This window comes from Dasypus novemcinctus, chromosome 11, assembly GCF_030445035.2.
Source record: "Dasypus novemcinctus isolate mDasNov1 chromosome 11, mDasNov1.1.hap2, whole genome shotgun sequence".
Classification (NCBI taxonomy): domain Eukaryota; kingdom Metazoa; phylum Chordata; class Mammalia; order Cingulata; family Dasypodidae; genus Dasypus; species Dasypus novemcinctus.
Genome location: NC_080683.1, coordinates 69,348,908 through 69,356,246, shown reverse-complemented (window position 1 = coordinate 69,356,246; position 7,339 = coordinate 69,348,908). Strand labels below are relative to the sequence as shown.

The following is a 7,339-nucleotide window of genomic DNA, read 5'->3' as shown; positions in this document are numbered from 1 at the left end:
AGGATATATCCAATTAAGCTACAGAGGCTTGATAAACACCCACAGATTTGTACAGATATACCCTAATGATGTGTTAAAAATGAGGCTATACAAATTCAAGGTGATCAACTAATAATGCAACTGCCTTACGGAAGAAAAAAAAATCAACACTCTTTAAAGAAAGATATAGAATCCATAATCTATATAATATATCATTGACAATGTAAATTATACAGTAAAAATTTATAGATGTGCAATAAAATCAGAAAAATATTACTCAGAAATAGAAGAAAAGCAATCAATAGAAAATTTCCTTGATACTGTATTTAGCAAACATAGACTTTAAAAGAGCTATTAAAATGTGTTGGAAAGAAAAGCATATTGCAAACTTAAGTAAAAAATAGACTTCATTAGTAAACAGATACAACATTTCAGCAGAGAAATAAGATCTATAAAGTTGAATCAAATGCAACTTTTGTAACTAGGCAGTAAAATAAATGCAATGAAAATTTGCTGGATAGGCTTAACACCTGTTTGACTTTGATTGAAACAAAGGTTCATGAACTTAAAGAAAGCCCAGTAGAGGCAATTCAATTTGAAAAGCAGAGAGAAACAATAACTGAAGAAATGAACAGATCTTCAGGGACCTCTGGACTAATATTAGAAAGTTGAAAGTGTGTTTAAAGTTCCAGAAGGAGAGAGTGAAAATGAATCAGAAATATATATGAATAAATAATGATCAAATATTTGCCAAATTTGAGAAAGAATGGTATTTTACAGTTCCAAGGTCTTCAATGAAATTTGAGCAGGTTAAATACATAGAAAATTACACCTAGGCACATCATAGTTAAACTGTTAAAAACCAAAGAGCAGAATAATATTTTGAAAGCAGTCAGGAAGGGCAAAAAAGACATATAAAGAGAAACAAAACCTTGAATGACAACTCAATTCGTTTAGATATAATGGAGTGGAAATTGATTTTACGTGCAAACAATAACAAAAAAAGATCTGGGGTACATATACTAATATTGGACAAGAACACTAAAAGAATCAAATATCAGGAAATAAACTTAACTAAAGATGTAGAGGACTTGTACATAGAAAACTACACAACATTGATTAAAGAAATCAAGGACCTAAATAAATGAAAGTATATTTCATGTTCTTGGTTTGGAAGACTGAACATCATTAAGATGTCAATTAAACCTGAATTGATATACAGATTCAACACAATCCCAAGAAAAATTCCAACAACCACTTTTACAGATATTGAAAAGTCAATTATGAAATTTATTTGGAAGAGTAAGGGACCCTGAATAGCCAAAAATATCTCAAAAAATAAAAACAAAGTTGAAGGACTCATACTACCTGACTTTAAAGGATATGGCAGGGCAGACAGTTCAGGGGTTTGGCACCCTGCCAGTGGCCACTATTTTGGAATTTCCCTACACATGGCTCTTCTGCCCCTTCTCTTTGAACCTATGGTTAGAACTAGAGTTGATAGGAGTATGTCTAAGAGAGCTGTCTTTGTGCCAGTTGGGTCCTGAATCTCAACAAAGTGCAATACCTACTCTCTAGTTCATTGTACACACCCAGGATACTAACAAGATGATGATAGACAACAATCATCCCAAGGAACAAAGAGAATCTGCAACTGCAAGCAAGTAGTCCGATCATCTGCCCCATGGACTGTAAGGTCTCTCGCAATTAGAGGCAGAGTGGGCATCACCACCCCAGAATTCTCAGGATTGGGGAATGAATAATGGACTAGAGTAAAGTTACTGTTATTCTACTATAGACTTATTGTGATTCCAGCAATGGAAGAACCTTTATCATTGATGTAGAGGCAGTGGCCACTGGAGGTTCTGAGGGGAGGGAAAGGGAAAAATAGGTATAATATGGAGATATTTTCAGGACTTGGGAATTGTCCTGAATGACATTGCAATGACAGATACTGGCCATTATATATCTTGCCATAACCTACAGAATTGTGTGGGACAGAATGTAAACTACAATGTAAGCTATAATCCATGCTTAGTGGCAATGTTTCAAAATGTGTTCATCAATTGTCACAAATGTACCACACTAATAAAGGATGTTGTTAATGTGGGAAAATGTGGAGGGGTGGGGAGTGGGGCATATGGGAACCCCTATATTTTTTAATTTATGTAATCTAAGTACCTGTAAAATGTATATATATATAAAGAAAAGCTAGAGAATAATCTAGGGACTGAATGACATTGTGAACCCAGAGATGGGTGAGAATTGTGGTTAATAATACAAATACAAGAATGTCCTTTAGTGAACAAGAACAAATGTACATCACTATTGCAAGGTGGAGGAATGGGGAGAAGCATGGGAAAAATACAATTAATGTAAACCATAGACTATAGTTAACAGCTATACTGTACTATTCTTATACCAATGCCAAAGTTGAACTACTTTGATAATAGGGGAGTATGAGAAATATATGCCCAATGTATGCTATAAAACATAGTGGTAATAATCTGATGATACTATATCATAATTTGTAACAAATGTTCAACAACAATATATATAGTGTTGGTGGAGGGGTGTTGTATGGGAATTCCACACATGATTGTTTTGTAACTTCACAACTTCTCTTATAAAATTTTTTAAAATGCTACAGTGATCAAAACTGCATTATATTGTCACTAGTATAGACATATTGACTAATGGAACTGAAATGAGAATTCACAAGGCTGCCAAGTATACTCAAATGGAACAGGACAGCCTCTTTAACAAAGATGCTAGGTGAACTGGATACCCCTATCCAAAAGAATGAAAGAGAATCCCTATCTCATACTCTATACAAAAATTCACTTAAGATGATCAAAGACCTAAATATAACAGCCAAGACCCTAAAGTTCCTAGAGGATAATGTAGGGAAGCATTTACGTAACCTTGTGGTAGGCAATGGTTTCTTGAACTTTACGTGCAAAACACGGGCAATGAAAGTTAAAATAGATAAATGGGACCTCCTCAATATTTAAAACTTTTGTGCTACAAAGCACTTTGTCAAGAAAATGAAAAGCCTATTCAAAGGGAGAAAATACTGGAAACTACATATCAGATAAGGGTCTAATATCTAGCATATATGAAAATATCCTACAACTCAATAATATAATGACAATCAACCCATTTGTAAAAAAATGAACAAGAGACTTGAATAGACACTTTCCAAAAAGGAAATAGTGATGGCTAAAAGCACATGAAAAGATGCTCACCATCACTAACTATTAGGGAAATGCAAATCAAAACTGCAAAGAGATATCATTTCATACCTACTATATTGGCTGCTATTAAAAAAAAAAGAAAACTACAAGTGTTGGAGAGGACAGGAAGAAATTCACTTCTGGTGGGAAATATTAAACTTCTACCTTGGGGAAGCACTGCTACTTTCTCAAATAAAATACCAAAAATATCTGAACATATAAGCTATGCCTAAGAAAAGAAAACAGGCCTAAGAAAATATGCCAAGTTTTCCATCTTAATGCCTGTACATATGAACTTTATTCCTGTAAAAATGAAACAGCCTAATTACAAATTAATACCTAAGAGTTACTTCCTGAAAGCCTCCTTGATACGCAAATGTGGTCTCTCAAAGCCAAACTTAGCAAATAAACACACTACCATCCCCCTGACATGGGATATGACTCCTGGGCTTGAGCTTCCCTGGCACCAGGCACTAAACAGCAATACATTTGGAAAAAGACCTTGACTAAAAAGAAACTAAATGAAAATGAGTTTTTATGGCCAGGAAATTTCAAAGTGAGTCAGGAGGTCATTCTAGAGGTTATGCATATCCAAGTCTCCCACAGATTTCACTAACTGACGCAGTAAACAAAGCCCCGAGCAAGAGTGTTCTGAGGGCTTTAGGGAATTCTTGATACCAGGGGAAAGGCAAATATATGAAATCAACACACCTTCAGCTAATTGGGAATATATGATAACCTATTTCCCCAATATTACATAGTTGTACTCATTTATAATCCCCCTAATCGTGATTCTTCTACTTTTATTTGAACTTATAATTTTCAATATACCTGTTAAGTATATTTCTAGAGACTTAAATCTTCAGTCTGTTTAGATGACAGTTGAGCCCTGTAACCCAACAGAGTAACAGCCATCTTGTACTCTCCAGTTCTTTGGGATTGCCCAGATAGCTAACAAATGATGATGATGATGGACAAGTTCCATCCCAAAAAACAAGGAGTATCTACAACTTCAAGCAAAATAATTTCTTCTATCTGTCCCACAATATCTAAGTCCCCTCTTAGCCTAAAATTATCGAAGTGGACAACATCCCAAATACCTCAAGATTGAGGAATGAATAGTCATACCACACGAATGAATGTAACCAATTGCCAAAATAGATTTGTTGTTATCTGAGTTGTTATCTTGTGTTAATGGAAGAACTTGTACCATTGATATAAAGATAGCAATTGTCAGGGGTCCAGAAGGGAAGGGGAATGATGAATGGGAGAACACAGGCATATTTGGGGTGGTGAGATTATCTGTGTGATACTGCAATGATGAACACATGACTTTATGGATTTGTCCAGGCCTATGGAACTGTACAGCACAAAGTATAGACCATAATTAAATTATAGACTTTGGTTGGTAGTAATGCTTCAATATTGGTTCATCAACTATAATAAATGTATCACACTACTCTAAGAAGTCAATATAGGGGATATATTGCTTGCAGCAAAGCCAGGAGTTCTGAATGGCAGAAAAACCCAAATGGCACTCAGAGAGGTGGGGGAACAGATTTATTACACACAGGCCCAAAGGAGAGTCAATCTCCAAATTCTGAGCCCCATTTTTCAGTTTTCATAGGTTTGGACAGGATTTTATGCAGGCCTAGCTTGGCTCTTGCTTATCGTTAGCATTGCCAGGCAAAACTTTGCAAGTGGGGTTACAGAAGAAGAAGGCAGGAGCCAGGTCATTCTTTTGCAGACTGATTTACAGAAGCAGGAGACAGGAGTGGTTCATTAGATTACAAAAGTAGGGGACAGGAGTTCTTTGTTTGATGTTCTCCTGCAAGGCCATGTTCTTACAGGCTGATTTACAGAAGCGGGGGCACGAATGACTCGTTAGATATTTTTCTGCAAGGTTATGCTTTTGTTTCTCAACAATATGTGTGTGGGTGTGTGTGAGAGAAGCTTTTGGGGCTAATGGAATCCTGTATCTTAGATGGCCTGCTGATTTTGCAATTGTGCAAGTTTGTCAAAAGTCATCAAAATGTACTCATAAACTATGCATTTCCTTGTATACAATTTTTTTTTCTTTTTTCCTTTTTCCTTTCTCTCTCTCTCTCTTTTTTAGGGGAGAGCACAAATGCAGTCCCCCACTACCACAAATTATGCAGTCGAGTTTCCTACATTTGGGGAAATTGCAGGGGTCAGCACATCCGGAGTGCAATGGATGAGCCTTGCCCTGGGAAAATCACCTTCGTGATCATGGTGTCTTGCCTGCCTGGTAGGTATCTTGTATACAAATGCATTTGTACATCAAAGAACATGAAACACACACTTTGATTTTGCTTTTTAAGTTTTTTTTCTATCCGGTCATGTCGTTGTCTGTTTGGTGCATCGCTTTGCCACACAGGGAGCCTGTGCCTCTCTGCATTGTGCTGCGTGAAAGCTTGCTTGATCCATAGTCGCTTCCTTAGTTTTGCTTTTAACATTCATATATTTTAATAGTACTTCACTCCAGAAAGCAAGTGTTCATATAACAATTTCTAAGGACTTTATATTAGTCTGACAAAGAGGTACTAATGCAAAGTACCAGAAATCAATATAATGGGGATTTATTTAGGGTAAAGGATCTCTGTTCCAAGGCTAAATCAAGGCATCAGCAGAGATGCTTTCTTACCTGGGGTGCCGCCACATGGTGAAGCAAGATGGCTGCCTATCTCTGTGTGTTTCTCCTTCCCTTCTGGGCTCCTTTTTTTTCAAATTTCAGCTGCAAGTTAGCATAGGGCTTGTGTCTTAGGGCTTCCTTTCTCTCCTGGCATAGGGCTTATTTCTTTCTGTGCCTTCTATATCTGTGTGTTTCTCCTTCCCTTCTGGGCTCCTTTTTTTTCAAATTTCAGCTACAAGTTAGCATAGGGCTTGTCTCTTAGGGCTTCCTCTCTCTCCTGGCATAGGGCTTATTTCTTTCTGTGCCTTCTATATTAGTCTCAGCCGTTCCACTCTCGTCCCAATTTCAGCAAAGTGGCTCATCTTACCTGGGGCATCAGCTGTTTGAGCCTTTTCCTTTTTGTCACATGGCAGGATAAAATATGACGGAGTTCTTTCTCCCTGTATCTGTGTGTCCATGTGAGTTCATTTATTTCAGACCCACCTAGGGGTGGGGACTCAACCTGAGTCACATCTTACTGAAGTGGTCTAATCGAAAAAGCCCTAAAGGCAATCTTAACAGGTAATCTAATCAAGGGGCCCTCAACTGAATTTAATACCATCAAAAGGTATCATACCGAGAGGATAGAATAGTTTATAAATATAATCTTTCTCTTTTTGGGGTTCATAATATAACCTCAAACTGTCACAGGCCTGCTTTGAACTAGACTCTCTTCAAACTCTTCTACACTTCTGTTTCTTAAATTCAAGCAAGGACCTACACTATCAACAAGTAAAATAAAAGGCATATTATGTGAGGTCTGGCAGTGAAAAGTTATGAGGAAAAGAGAAAATCAAGGTAAAGGGATAGATTGAGGGAAGTGCAGTTTTAGACAGTGTATCAGGAAAGCTCCCTGGAAAGCTACCATGTGCTCAAAGGCCTGACTAGTGAGAGACCAAGCAAGGGGACATGTGGAGCCACAGTATTCCAGGTAAAGGGAAGAACAAGCACACAAGCCCTTCCACTTGTAGGATGTTACAAATATGTCAAAGTGAAAAATACATTTGATTTCAGGGTAATGCAGTTAGTTGATGAAGTCTGAAATAACTTAAGTTCATTTCAATACTAAGAACTTAAAGTGTGAAGGTGCATCAATACTAACATCAATTTCTTATGATTCCTATGGCTTCCAACCTTGAAGATCTCATTGATTTTTCATGTCATTAAATTTGGATCAGCTCAATGTCGTACATGAATGTTAGAACCTTCTAGCAGAGATATAAAATGCTCTTGATTTATTTGCTTTGAAAAACTGTCTCCAGAGAAAATGTGTGAATCTTTCTTTATGCTCTGTGTAAGGAATTACCAGATGTGGATATCTTACTATTCCAGTAATAACACAATTTTTTTTTCTTGGAGCAAGATCATAATATTTGGAATAGAGTACTGCTAACATGCAGCACTGTTTTCCTAATTTTTCCCTTCTGGGAAA

At 36.8% G+C, this 7,339-nt stretch overlaps 1 non-coding gene across 1 annotated transcript; it reads right to left on the bottom strand.

The window, feature by feature from the left end:
• Positions 1–5,328: 5,328 nt before the first annotated feature.
• LOC111766958 (U1 spliceosomal RNA) lies at positions 5,329–5,492 on the bottom strand. Its single transcript, XR_002798872.1, has one exon. It is a non-coding gene; the product is annotated as a U1 spliceosomal RNA (small nuclear RNA).
• Between the last annotated feature and the right edge of the window lie 1,847 nt (positions 5,493–7,339).